Source organism: Corvus moneduloides, chromosome 22 (assembly GCF_009650955.1).
Source record: "Corvus moneduloides isolate bCorMon1 chromosome 22, bCorMon1.pri, whole genome shotgun sequence".
Taxonomy (NCBI): Eukaryota; Metazoa; Chordata; class Aves; order Passeriformes; family Corvidae; genus Corvus; species Corvus moneduloides.
In genome coordinates this window covers 3,953,114-3,967,615 of record NC_045497.1, presented here as the reverse complement: position 1 = coordinate 3,967,615, position 14,502 = coordinate 3,953,114, and the positions used below count along the sequence as shown (strand labels likewise).

Below are 14,502 nucleotides of genomic sequence, written 5' to 3'. Positions count from 1 at the left end.
AGCAGCATGTGGCCTCAACAGCTGGACTAAGGGCAACAGTGTTTTGACAGCAGTGCCATTTTGGGGCAGGAAAAAGGGAAATCCCTTCTGTAAAGGATGACCTCTGCCCTTCCCCAGAGCTGCCTTTCCTTGGCAGATGCAGCCCTCCCGAGGACAGAGCCAAGTCAGCAGTAGATGTCCCAGCTGGAGATCCTGACCCAACACCCGCCTCCACTGTGGTGACATGCAGAGAAACAAAAGGGGTTTAAACAATAGGTGTTGTATAAAACATCTGAAAACAAGACAAATTAGTCATTAAAAATTAATTTTGGAAAATTACAGTCTTGCTAATAGACACTGTCGTGACTTTGCATGTTCCTTTTCAGGCAGGAGGGAGGAAGGGGACTCAAAACACATTTTACTGTATTTCAAAAACTGAAGAGGTAGATACCCATGCCTTTGGAAGCCTGTGTTCCCCTGTGCCATCCCAGTGCTGGCAGCATGGCCCCATATGGTGAGGTATCAAACAATGTGACCAGGGCAGGTGAGCACCAGCAACCCTGCACTGAAACCCCCACCACGAACCTGCCCGTGGGATGCTCCAACGTTATTTTCATGCGCTCCACAGCGAGGACTATGCCAAAATATTCAAGGTCAAGAGACCAGCATGGTTCGAGGCAATCTGCACCTCTTAAAACAGTGACAAATATGTTATTTAATTTTAATGAGCTTTTTTGCATCTCCAATCTAATTACAGCATTATCAAGCACTGCTCCGAACTGCAGGTGGCTGCTCATTACTTGGGGTAAGGCTGTCACAAGCATTTTTCATGAATACTAAAAACTGCCTCGTTTCACCACCCGCTCCGAAATATCCCCAGCTGATAGCTCCACTTCTGAGTGTGGGGTTTGGTGTGGTTAAGAGAGAGCAGCACCCACAAGCACACCTCTATGCACCTGCCCAGCTCCTCCGGCCAAAACCCCTGGGGTAAACGCCATCCACCAAAACAAATGGGTTTTGGTGTGCAAGATACTCGCGCCAGAAGTGTCCCCCAAAAGCAAACATCTCCCTGTTCTGCACAGCAGTGAGGACACCCTGTGACAGGGCACTGAGGAAAACCCCTCACTTCCAGATGGCTTCTATTTTTTGCTTTCAACTAAGTGGGGTTTTTTTAATCATTATTAAAAACAAGGAAAACTCCAATGTCAAAAGCATTTTGGCAAGATCAAAATTCTTCAGTTTTCCTCTTACTTTGCAAAAAATTAGATTCTTCTGATCCTTTATAGTTAATTCCTTCGACCAACTCTCCTCATGGACTGCTGTTTCCTCCATGCAGCACAAAGCTGCTAGAGCTCATGTCCAAAAGGCTCAGTAACCAGCAAGAATCAGATATTTTAATCCTCCCCAAATCCCCTTTTCGCTGCATGGTTTGGTGAGCACAGGCAACAAACAAGTGGTAACAAAACCCCAACAGCAGCTTTTTCTCTTACAAAGTAGGGAGGTAAGCAGGACACCTCCCTCAACAACCCCAAATCCTCATCCCTCAGGAGGCAGGAGTTGCCTAGCTCACCCTCGGATTGCCTTCCCCCCATCTCCCCCCAAAAGACTGGGCCAGATGGTGGCAGCCCATAGGTCTGCCTGACCAGGAGCACTCACTGGCAGCCAGGGGGACATGGGGGTGATGGCAGGGGACCGAGGGCCGAGGGGACAGCAGGCTCTGCACCACAGGGCTGCCCCAGGAAAAGGAGAGCATCTCGGGCAGGCTCCTGGCTTGTCCCAGTTCCCCCGGAGGCCTCATCAGTGCTCACTGACAGCAGCTGGGAGAGGCCGCGGCACCTGGGGCTGAGGCAGCTGGGCAGCAGCACCTGGGCCACCTCCCACACGCCAAGCACGCACGTGTGTATCTGCGTATGCATGTGTATGTGTGTATGCATGTGTTTATCTGTGCATGCACGTGTGTATCTATGTTCTGGCATGTATCGCTACGCCTGCATGTCCATGTAACTGCACGCACCACACACACACACAGCAGAGCTGCCCAGAGCACCGCAGCTCCGTGTAACACCGGCACACGTGAACGTCGGCGGAGCCGCGGTTCGTTCCCGGCGCCGCTGCGGCAGTCCCGGCGTGTTCCCCTGACCTTGCTGCAAACCGCAGCGGCCTTTGGGACGCGGGATGGCAGCCGCACGGCTGTGGGAGCGGACGTGCCCGCACGCCGGGACGGGGGATGCCAGCGGGGACCCCCCATCGCAGGGACCGGCGAGGCAGAGACACGGGCCGGCGCTCCGGGGAATTCCTGCACTGTGCTCGGATAACGCGTTCCCTGGCGGAGCGGAGCTGCGGGAGGGCCAGGGGTGGGGCAACGCGTTTGAGCGAGCGTGTGGCGAGACTCGCGTTCGCTCAGCCGGGCCCCGGAGGAGCTCCCGGCTCCCCCGGCCGCTTCCTCCGGGCCCCTCTCCAGATAAGCACACTGCCTTAAGTTAAAGTGTGTGCCAGCTGCAGCCCCGCGACCGGAGCAGGCAGAGACGTGGCGCTGAATGATAATTAAATACATTCGCATCATCTGTCATTTTTTACTGCAGGTGCCGGTAATAAATCCGAGCTTGACTCTTCTGTCAGCTGGCAGCGAACATGTTTTAACGCCAAATCCCGGGGGATGAATTCAGAACGGCTTGGCCTTGCACGGGGAGGAGCCACCTATAACACGCCAAGTGGCTAACGCATACTTGATTGCTTTCATAGTACTTTTATTATTTTGGTGACACGTGTCTGATGTAGCATTTCAACCCACTCCCACAGGGAAGGCAAACATTTCCACCACCGTCTTCCTGTCACACCGCAACCCTCCACACACAGCCCCGGCTCTGCTCTCCTCAGCCCCCAGCACTGTCCCAGGATCTTGGTGTGCCCGTGACTTGTTAGGGTTATTAAGATTTTGGTCAAAGAGGAAAAAAAGTCAAAGGAAAAAGGCAAACAGAAAAACAATTGCGAATTAATTTAATTAGAACAACAACTCAGAAAATTAAACATTTAAGTTACTATGTTGTAAACCTAACTCATCCCTCTGGTGCACAGTGAAGGAGCAGCTCTGTTTCCCCATGGATGTATGCAAACTGCTCCCCAGTCATCTTGTGGAGAACAGTGAATCCTTCACTGCAGATACTGCTGGGACACACCATATGACACCATTTTCCATAGGCATTCACATACCTGTGATGCAGCACCAGCCCCTTAAGTGTATTGATGCTGCAGTAATGAACTGTTTTAGTTTGAAGTAGATTTATTATTTTACCAACAGTTTTCTTCTCCTCGCCTTCTGCGCGTGGCCCGGTTGATGCACAGATCAAGTACAAATCCAGGTGCCGCAGGATGCTCCTGCCTCCAAGCTGGCCCCTGTCCCAGGAAGGATAGCCAGGCCTGGCTGCAGGAACCAGTCCCTGCAAGCCCAGGTGGGAAAAGCATGGAGTGCGAAGGGAGAAGCCAAAACCCCAAAAAGAACAATCCTCCCAATTCTCACTACGGAGCACCGGTGCCTCGGTGTGCCATGGCTGGGGCTTGCCAGCTGTACCCGCTATTTATAACCCTGGCACTTACACAATTACAGCTTGACAACTTACAATGCAGGCCTGGAAATCAGAGCACTTTATTTACCCAGCCAAAGCTTTATCACTGCAGTTGGCTTTCCAATGAGGGAAGTGGTGTTTATGAAGCCCTTCCATGTAGGTGCCTGTCTGCCTTCAGCAGTCCTGAACAGCGTCTCCGTTCTGGCAGCACAGGCTGGTGGGAAACATGCAGGTAAATCCTTTGGCAGCACTCTCCATCTTCCAGGACTTGCTGCACTTTTAACCTAGTAAAGTCCCAATTCTAATTTGAGGCAGAAAATGCATCTGAAGGGGCAAATGGCTGTGGGTCCTGCCCCGAAGTGGGCACAGGTGCCTGGGCTTGCCCCCAGGCGGTTTCTATCCACATTCACCGTGTGTTCCACTCCTTGCTCAGTTTTGACTTTGTCATGGTACTTTGCCAGCCGTCTGTGTGTCCTGGAGCCACACGTCTTTTTTAACAAATTACATTAAACTAAATCATAAATAAGCTGAGTGGCTACAGAAGAGCAGAACCCCCCCCTTTTGTGTGCAGAACAAAACCCAGTGCTGCCTGCTTTGCAGTTTCCTTGGCAAGCGCACAGCTCTGCTCAGCTCTCCCTTGCTGGAGCAGCAACAGCCCTGTAACACCATCAGAACACAGGGACAATTCTGAACTCTGGGGCAGGAATCACTAACACTGAACTTACAGCATGGTTACAAACCCCTTCCCAGCCACAGACTGTCCCAAGACGTGGTCCTTGCCACTCTCCCCAAGATATTCCTAAACCCATAATCCCCAAATACGGGATCCACCAGTGCCAAAAATATGTGATGTGGGTTTGCAATTCCCCCCACCAGCACTGCTGCCCACAGCATCACCCCGTGCTTTAAACAAAAGCACGTTTTCCTTTCATTAAAAATGTTCCCACGGATTAAAGACTTGGAGGCCACAGCAAAGCAAGTTAAACATTTACTTTCTATTAAAACATCTAAATGAGAAGATTAAAACCTGTTTTACATTTAACAGGCAAAGTCAAATCAGCACAGCAGCAGCTTAACACGTACTTAGAGCCAAGGCCTTCTGATGTGCAGAGGTAATCAATTTACAGAGGGAAGGATTTCCTAAAACTACTCAGAAAGGGGTAAAAAACATAGCACACATACATTTGAACAAACCTTTCCCTTCTCTGTCCCCATGCCCGCCTCCCGGAGCTGTTTTGCTGCAGCTCCAATCAGCTCGCTCCCACTGACAGCTCTTGCCCCAGATTCCCCCATAAAATATTTTCACAGCTGATTAGTCTATTTAGCACGTTGCACGCTTAAGCTCTTTTGTTTATTTTTCATTTGAGATGGCAGGAAGAGACGATCCGATGGAATGCAGAAGGGGGTTATTGACTGTGTTTAATGGCAACTGTTTGCAGGAGTAGCAGTTAGAGGTCACAGAGGTGATGCAGACACAGCTGACTGCTGCAGGAATTTCTGCTCTAATTTTCTAACATCCAAACAGACTCTGCCTGGTAACAGAAACCACTGAACTACAGCTGGTTTCTGCCAAGGCAGAATTCCCGGGGGAAGCTGAAAGTCTCCCTTTACAGGGCCAAAATCCAAGTCTATTTGTATTTGCCTGCAGCTGATCTAACACCATTTGGACATGAGACCAGTTCCATCCTGCCATGTGGGTGCTGAGGCAAAGCCCCCGCTACTGTCAGGCACCTCTTCCACAGTGTGTATTAGCCAAACTTCAGGATCACCCATCCCACCAAAAGGGTTTTTTGGTGATGCAATTTCAGATGAGTGTCAAACCCACAGAGTAACACAAAGCACCATCACTGCTGGACACTGTCCTCCATCCAAACACCTGGGATCCAAACCCAGGTACTGAACGGGCACATGGCGTGATGCCCCCGTGGCCAGCAGGGAACCCCACAGGGACTCGCACATGGATCTCAGTCCCAGGTTTCCAAGTGAGGTGCTGTGATGCAATGAGCAGCTGATTTTACACCCCCTCTCTAACACAGCTCCTTCAGTTGATCCTGCTGCCATTAAAGGGAAGGAATCAGAGCTCCCACACTCCCATACAACAGAATTAGACTGAATCCCCCTGCACATCCTAGAGGTCATCCCAAAGAGAAGTCAGTTCAGTTAACTCTACTTCAGTTATATAATCTTCAGTTTCAAAAGTTTATTTAAAAAGTGAAAAGCAGCAGAAGGAAGTGAGGGGCAGAGCGGATGTGTGCAGCCCCTGGGGTAGAGGGCTGCTCACTCTTAAATGATCACACTATTTCAGGGTGAAGCAGCACACAGCTAAAGGGACAATCACGTGAAAGTGCTGCTTAACTGGCCTTGTCAGACAAGTTTTCTGGCATGAGCATGTATTATGCAAAATGAATAATCCCTTTAATGAAAATATTTGGAAGAGGGTTACACAACCAGGAACCAAAGGGAGGTTTTGTCATTATTTCTCATCTGATCACGCTGAATAAAATGGTCCAACCTACAAAGTATTTTAGGACAGAACTTGGAGGCTGTCTCTACTTGCAAGCAAATGCATTCTGCCACTTGTGCAGACTAAACATACTACATGCAGACAGGAAAGTAGCTGGGTGGCCCCAAGGCTCGCTGCAGAGAAGCCACACAACCCGTTGGCCACGGACGATGCTCACAGGGGAAGGGTCCCAACACCAGCCACGAGCAGGAGGCAGGGGAACAGCCCGGGGATGCTTTGAAGCTACCAAGCCCTTGACCCAGTAGCACCCGAATGTCAGTGTTCCACTGCCGTCGCTCCCACTCCGACACCCGGACACGGGAGCCCACCAGCACGGCAGCGGGGTGCTGCGAGCCCCAACACCGACCTCCCTCCACGCCCCTCCTCGGGGACGGCTGAGGCGCTGCCCTTGCCAGAGCCACGGCGCTGGCTGCCCTACAATCGCCGTCTCCTCCAAGCCCTGATCTTCCCTGCAAACCTGCACATTCAGTGCCTTCGCAGCACCCTCCTGTGGGGATTCCGCGTCCGTACAGACACGGGGGCAGCTGGAAACGGGGCGCGATGGAAACCCTCCTCTTCCTCCTCCTCCGGCGCGGCCGCGGGGACAGGCAGCTCCAGCCTCCTCGGCCGGCGGCTCCGGGGCACCAGGCCGTGCCGCCGGCACGCGCCACGTCCCCGGTACCGAGCGGGGCTGGGTGACGAGGCGATGCCAAAAGCACCACGGCCACTGGCACAGCCCGGACAGGACAGGCAACCGTGGGGGCTGCGGCCAGCGGCACTGCCGGCTCTGCTGCGCTGCTCTGCTCGGCTCGCAACCAGCCAGCGTGTTTGTCTATAACCTACTGACTCACAAAGCCAAGCAGGGACAGGTAATTACAGAAAGAAGTAAAAATGAATAGATTTCTTTGTAGCAACCTCTGACAAATACAAAGTGCTCAGCTCCTTCTCTGGGGTGTGCAGCTGCCCCCCACGGGGTACATCAGTGCTTAAAACCTGCTCTCAAAACCAGGAAAACCTTCATTTAGCAGCACCTCGTTTGGAACCACTTTTGCACTTAACACTTTTGTTTTCATGGTGATGCTGCATTTTCATTCAAATACTTGAAAGCATTTTTGTCACAAGTTGCAGTGATTTTATGCAACACTTTGCACCTCAATGAAAACCAAACAGTGCACTCATTTTTAAGAGAAGGAAGACTTGAGAAAGTTTATAATTATTATGTTACTAAACATTTAAGTTTTTTTTAAAAATTTGTGTGTTATCTACACTGTTAATGTACGGCATTCAGAGTGGTGCCAAGATATAGAAATCCCAGATATTGTACACCTTCCCACTTTTTGCAAAAATGCTGCAAAATTAGACTTGGATAAATCTCAAATCTGAATCACGGATTACCCTCCAGGTTACACAGTAATTTAACATCCTTCAATATGTGACTTGCAGAGAGCACACAAATCAGTTCACTTGTGCAACAGGCAGTAAGAACATGGATATGGCATCATTCACTTTTGAAGCCTCTCACACCAAATTAATTCATCTTAATAGATGATGCTCCTGCAGGAACAAACCGAATTTTTTCCTTCCCAAATGAAAGATTTTTAAACAAGTCTGGCAGATGAGCATTAGGTGAAGTGCAGACACACTACAGACACACATCTCTAGTTTAGATGCTCTAAAGCAAGGCAAGAACAAATCGTGGGAGGGACGATAATCCCTCATTTACTTTTTCTTCCACCTAACAAGGCAAGTTCTTTCCATACCCTCATTGCCTGGCAATGACCGCTTTCACCTATCAGGAGTGGCGCGTTGCTCCCATCCTTGGAGCACTCAAGCATCCTGTCATGGAAAAGAAAAGGCTATAGAATCAATCAGAAGCTGTCAGAGAAGAGCATCTAGTCTGGAAAATTGAGGTGCAAAACTGCAATTAAAGACTGTCTTTCCATTGCCACAAAGCCTTTCCAAACCATCATCCTGGACTGTAACGAAAACCTTCTCTGGAAAGTTCAAAATTCATTGCACTCATCAAACTCTGAGAAAGGAAGAGCTCCTCAGCTACCAAATTCTGAAGACATAACTGAGCCTGCTCTTCCAGGGCAAAGAAAGACTGAGGCTGATGGGAAGCAGGTGTATGGAAGCTGGAGGCAAAGGCTGAAAATCTGTTCAGCAGAACCCAGGAAGGCAGGGAATCAGATGTGGCAGAACAGAGCAGGCAGAGCTGCAGCAAGATGAACCAAGCACACGATTTTTGTTGTTACTGTGCCATGAGGTCTGTGTCCAGGGAAGGCAGGGATTGGGTAGGAAAGGAGATTCTCATTATTACCGGATGTACGACGTGACTTATTACTACCATCAAAAACTACAGCACCTTCCCAGTGGCAGCAGCAGGATTTTCTGGATGAGAACACTTCATTTCTACCTTGAAGAATATCAATTCTTCCTCCACTACCCAGCCCTGCTCAGGGGACAGCAGAGCTATTCCCAGCTACAAAGAAAATGTGTCCTAAATAAATGGAGAAGAGAAAGGCAAATAAAATGTTTGATAATAAAGTCTTGCAAGCTGTAGGCTTTTACAGGAGGGAAATAATCTCCACAGCTGGAAGGACACCTCTCCTGGCATCAAGGTCAGAACTTCTTAAGGAACAGAGGCCACAAGGCAGCGCAGACTGGCCCCAACCCAACCTGTACCTCAGGAGCACTGTTCCCTGGCTGCCACCTTCTACATATCCCAAGAGGAAAAGCAAAGCCACAGCATAAACTCTGCCTATCAGATCATATGTGGATCCAACTACTGAATCAGTAATTCCTCAGCCCCTCCTCAGCCCACGGCCCTGTAACACATGAGGGTGGAGGGGGACGAGAAATTAACAGAGGGACCTGGATGACAGGGCAGCAGAGCTTCTCACTGGGAACGCATCGCGTGACGCAGCACCTTCCAGGCCCCTCGCAAAGAACGGAGAAAGGCAAGTTGCAGTATTTGTTTCATACGTTCATCACAACAGGAACATCATCCATATCTAGACTAGGTCCAAGGGATAATCACTGTAATTAGCACTTCGTTCATATAATTACCAGCAGACCCTGTAACATTTTACAATGGAGGTAATTACCCACATTTTACAGCTGAGGAAACAGATACAGTGCAGGTGAGTAACTTAAAAGAAATAATCAGTGAAACTGTGGCACAGCCAGAGGCTGCAATTATCCTTATTCCCAGCCAAGGCTTTCCCCAACAATCCATGCTGAATTCACTTCTGTCTTGTGGGAAGGAATCCAGAGAAAATAAACACAAACTGGAATTTCCAATGTCTAGAAGAGCTGAAAAGCAGACAAGCCAAACCTGAAGGAGAAATAAAAACACATGTTTATCACTGAGCATTTTCTGAGCTGGATGTGCAGCTACGAGCGGGGGACAGGCAGAGGACCCTGCTCTAGCAGACACAAAGCCAATGCAGGGTGTCAAGGGCTACAGTTCTACTTCTGAAGCAGAGGAAAAGCAGAAGCACAGGAGAGGGTCAGGGCTGGCTGCCCAATGGTGCCAACTCAACCCCTCAGCCATCAGAGTCCTTAATGCAAGTCGAGAAGTTAGAAACTAAAGCAGGAGCAATAATTAAATTATTTAAGGACTTTGCAAACCAACGCACACCCAGAGCAGCAAGCAGGGTGACAAGCCTGAGAAATTCACCCCCACCCTGAAGACAACCTCCCTGCAGAGTGACTGCCAAGGATCCCAGTCCTGCCCAACAGCGGTGCCCCAGTGCGAGGTCAGAACAGCACTCGGGCTCTGCTCCAGAAAGGGGGAATTCCCTTCCCCTCTGAGCACAAGAGCAGTGGGAGCAGTGGGATCCATGCCTAGAACCCACCAGCCCTGAAACACAAGTAGGGTTAGCTGGCACTTGCTCAGTTTATTGCATACGGTCAGGTGCTGCACGGAAATCTGTGTTTTCCCAGGTACAGTCTTGGGCGAGGCATACAGACCTGTCCTGTACTTTCATCCTGCACCTCTGGATGAGTTTCAGTGTTAACAGAAAATGGTGTGTTTGTGCGGACCAATACATCTGATTTTCAGAAGTAGTCAGACCAAAGTGAGCAATTTGCTGCTGCCTATGTTTTATTAAATGAGCAGCACATGCAGATGACACACAGGTGTCTATTAGGTTGAATAAAGCAGATTAGGTATATCCAACCCCAGCTGCATCACCTGAACTGCAAGACATGCAACACTCTGAATCTTGTACGTGTGCCAAGGATTTCATTTCAGCCCTTCAGCCTTCTGTTAAGGTTAAAATATAAAAGCCTTCAGCAGCAGAACATACTGCATAGATTTCAAAATTAAGACTTGTTTCAGGAGTGGATGTTATCAACACTCTGGCTTTGAGTAACAGAAAAATCTTGTAAGCAGGAACAAATCTCTCAATAGAGTATTCTCTCAATATTTAAATAGACAAATGTTTTGCTTTGCAAACATTCTGCAGCATTTGTGTAGTTCTTTGATTAAGTGTTTGACGAAAACATGTATTTGAGTTCCTGCTCAGTGAAAAACAAGCTCAGTAAAGTGAATTAAGTTCCATCATCTCTTGCCATCCAAGGGTCAGCTGTTGCTGTTCCTGCTGTATCCAGCAGCACTGCAGCAAAAACCTGGGGACAGATTTTACACTGGGGCAAATGACAGTGCTATTGCTGGGTCAACAAAGCAGATTTTCTTACCAAAATTTACTGGGTTTTATACTGAAAAATTCCTATCTCCTCCCTTCCCAAGGGCTGTACCTCCTTCCTCCCTCAGCAGCTCTAGCATCCTGGAAGCCCATGCAATAGCTGAACAGGCATAACCCATATTATTAACGCCGATTTCTCTGAATAACCATCTGCATCTAACACAATATGTGGAAATATCACAACAAAGCATGCACCACTCTGTCATCCCACCACCTTGGGAGCTACACCCAGAGAGTACCATGGGTCAGAGCGCTTACCTTATGAAAGACGGCAGGATGGACATGACAAAACATGAAATGAGACAAAAAAAAAAGAAACAAGACATTCTAACCGTCTTTTAAGCTCTGATTTTATATTATTGACTCCAATTCCCAACATCAGACATTTTTATTCCATTTCTTCTTTTTCCCTGCTATTTGTTCTAGCAGAAGGCAGCCAACAGCCAGCCCTCTGCACAGGGAGGGAGATTCCCTTCAGTTTCCAGACATTTAAATAAATGTTTTTAAGACTTGCTGCCCTGGAAAGTCAAGGCATTCACATGTAACTGCTGCCAACATAAAATATGTGTTACAAGGAGAAAAAGTCTTTGAGGAGTTTTCTTAGGCAAAGTAAGTATTTTTCCCCGCTGAGTTTTAAAAACCCTGTTCTGGAGACTGGAGAAATGGCGTAAGATGGTTTCTGGAGGATTCCTCTTCTCAGGCTGACAGGTAGCATTAAACCCAAGCCAAAGCCAAATCCCAGCTATCCCAAACAGGCTCAGTGAGGAGCAGCAGTCTGTGTACCTGAACTGACAACTCCAGGTCTACAAAAACTATTATAGCTAAAATTTGGAACAGGAGGGGAAAGAAAAATCCACCTGAATGCTTCAAGCATTTATGGAGGCTGTGACAGTCCAGCACAGCTCATAGCCACAAAGTCAGAGAAACTCACACAGTAACACAGAGGTGCTGGGCACGGAGTTCTGTGAATACTGCATCTGCCACTACTTTAACAGGCAATTCTGCCACACAAGGGCAGTTTAAAAACAGGGATCTTGTGGTTAAGCACAGAGATCAGTGAAATACCTTTCTCAAGCAGGGATGCCAATTCAAACCAGCTGTTTCCTGAACCAGGTTCTGATGTTGACGGTGCATCCCCACTGCTCAGGTAGGACCTGCTAGGGCTGAATCCCTCAGAACTCACAGAGGACTCAGGGGAAGGAGACAACTCAGGCTCAGCCCTGGAGGTCAACAGGACCCCCAGACTGGGGAGCAGAGCCTGATGCCGCCCAGTTTCCCTGGGGAAAGGGTCAGCAGGAGGGTGTTCGGGTGAGCTTCAGGCTCCTCCAGAGGCCAGGCACGGGCAGAGCCCAGTGGCACTATGTGAAGAGCTTGCTACAATTTTAATCTGTAGTCCTAAGAACGATATAAAGTTTTATAAGCATCAACAAGGCTCTGAGAAGACCTAAATCCATTTCAGTGCTCATTTAGCAGCTTCATCTGTGTGCAATTAAAACTTCAGCATTAAATGTTAGAGAATAAAATAATGAGACACTTAAAAAGTAATCTGTACTTCAGTGGGCTGTGCTCAGTGGATTTCGTATGATCATTTACCAGATAAAAATAGAATCTGGCCAAAATCTGTCTTATCCACTGCTTCCCTTTCAACAGGAAAATGGAAAGCAGCAACTAAGCTTTGGGGGCTTTGCCATCCCACGTACACAGAACGCTGCTTCCCTAAGCACAGCCGTGCCTAAAGCACAGCTCCAAGCATTGTAACTTCCCTTTGGGCTCCAATGATAACAGAAAAATAAATGCAAATTGAGTTTCAAGTGAGATTTTCATTTTGGTCTAAAGCCTAATCTTTTATTAAAGCAGCTATCAGTTTGGAGCTGATGGTTAGGAAAAGTTAACTTCAGGACAGGGAAGAAAATTTTAACAGCACAGAATAGTTCTTACTCTTAAGTGTATCTGAAATGCTCCCAAGGTTACTTTAAACTATGAAAGTTGACTAGAAGGGGACACAGATGGGCCCCGGACAGGCCACGAGCATGGGTTTTACTAACAAAAGAGAAAATGTAAATTAAAAGCAAAGATGTACGTAAATATCAAAATAGATTAAGTGGGAGAACACAGATCAAAAAAAGTAAAGTATTATACAGGCAACATACGCACAGTTAAACTTGAAAGAAGCAAAAAACAACGAAAATTACATATTTTATTAACAAGTGAAATAATGTTTATTCAAGAAAAACCAACATTGCGCATCCTCATAGAAAAGAAAAAAGACATCTGGGGAGGTCAAAGAACGCTACAGTTTAAAATGATGAAATGTTACAGCTTACACACCAAAATTAAAAATGAAATGAAATTAAAAAATGAAATGGTTACCAAAGTAATGCAGGTCAAGGGATCAAAGGTGAAGGGTCACACACTATTAAAAAGAAATCCAAAAGGGCGTCTGCATCAAGATCTCTGCAAAACAAAGGAGCTTCAGTGAGTAAAACTAGAACCTTCTATGGAAGCACATCAAAGCTCTCGCACTCCACACACAGCCCGCGGCAGCACCGCTCTCCTGTGCCGGTGGCTGCCGACCCTCCTTCAGCCACTGACCCTCCTTCAGCCACTGACCCTCCTTCAGCCACTGACCCTCCTGTGGACAACCAACCATTCCTGTGGCCACACTGCCCTGGCCACACTGAGCAACTCCTGTTTCCAGCCACTTTGGCTTGCTGTTATTATTAACCTCCCTGTAGACAGGCTCCTACAAGTTTTCCCATCTCCATGCTGGAGCACTGGTTCCTTGTTTCACAAACTGTTTTCAGCACTGAGGGTATGAGGCAGCACAGCCCAAGCATCAGTTGCAGGTCCTGCATTGGCACTGACTGCTCCCTGTGCCAAGGAGGCTCTGTTTAGGTCAGAACACTCCTGGCTGTCAACACGACTGTCAGACCGTTGCTTTTCAGGGAAAGCTTGACAAGCTTTTTCAACAGTTTGCTTTATTCACTGTAACTGTGGAAATCTGGTAATTATTGACACACATGCACACTGAACCCCTCACATCGTAACGTATTGCTTTAACACTCCAATAAAAAAGTAATTCAAATGTGGTTTCTAAGACAAAGGCCTCTCCTCCTGGAATTTCAATTACACAGAAGCTATAAAACAACCTTTGGTACCCATTTCCAAGCAAGATGCAGTCAATTATCTATACTAAATTTATGCAGAGAATGTAATATTTACATCAGATAACTTTTGGAGAAAGACAACCACCAAGGGCATTGCATCCCTCTTCATTCCAGCATCCCTCCCCCTGCCTGGAAAGGCATTAAGTTTTGGGAGACTCTTATCGGGACCAAACCAGCTCTGTGCTTGAAGCCAAGAAACAAACTCCCTGCACAAAACCCTGCCTTTGCAAGGCAAAGAAGCCCCCAGTGTCAAGAGAATCACCGTATCTAACAATGACACGTAGCACAAGGATCTAGTCTGCCTGGATGTTTTTCCAGAAAACATGTCTCATCTTTCCACGTCATTCCTGCTTCATGCGTGTCACAGTCAGGAACCTGCTGGAGAATGCAAGTAAGTCCATATTCTCCCTCAGCAACAGTGTCTGGCAAACCCTCCTGCTAAAGCTATTGCTTGTTGACCTTAAAACTCAGTTCCTGCCATTATTTCTAACATTTATCAATTCCAATTTCTGTGAGCCAAACCAGTAAGCCCACATTTCCGCTGTTCCCTCACTGGTGTGCTGGGCTGCCTCCTCTCA

At 47.9% G+C, this 14,502-nt stretch overlaps 1 protein-coding gene and 1 long non-coding RNA gene across 11 annotated transcripts in view; both read right to left on the bottom strand.

Moving 5' to 3' along the window:
* Positions 1–14,502, bottom strand: part of CAMTA1 (calmodulin binding transcription activator 1) — a 235,320-nt gene that overhangs the window by 189,027 nt on the left and 31,791 nt on the right. Inside the window, exon 1 of one of the 10 annotated variants that reach the window (XM_032131761.1) lies at positions 13,128–13,207. The exons of the other annotated variants lie outside the window; for them this stretch is intronic. The gene's annotated coding sequence lies outside the window, so the exon portion shown is untranslated. Of the gene's footprint in view, positions 1–13,127; positions 13,208–14,502 lie in introns of those variants that run through there. 10 annotated transcript variants of the gene reach the window in all.
* On the bottom strand, positions 4,518–13,131 carry LOC116454772. The gene is made up of 2 exons (XR_004244196.1): positions 11,016–13,131; positions 4,518–9,382 (listed from the first exon to the last, which is right to left on the bottom strand). It is a non-coding gene; the product is annotated as an uncharacterized LOC116454772 (long non-coding RNA).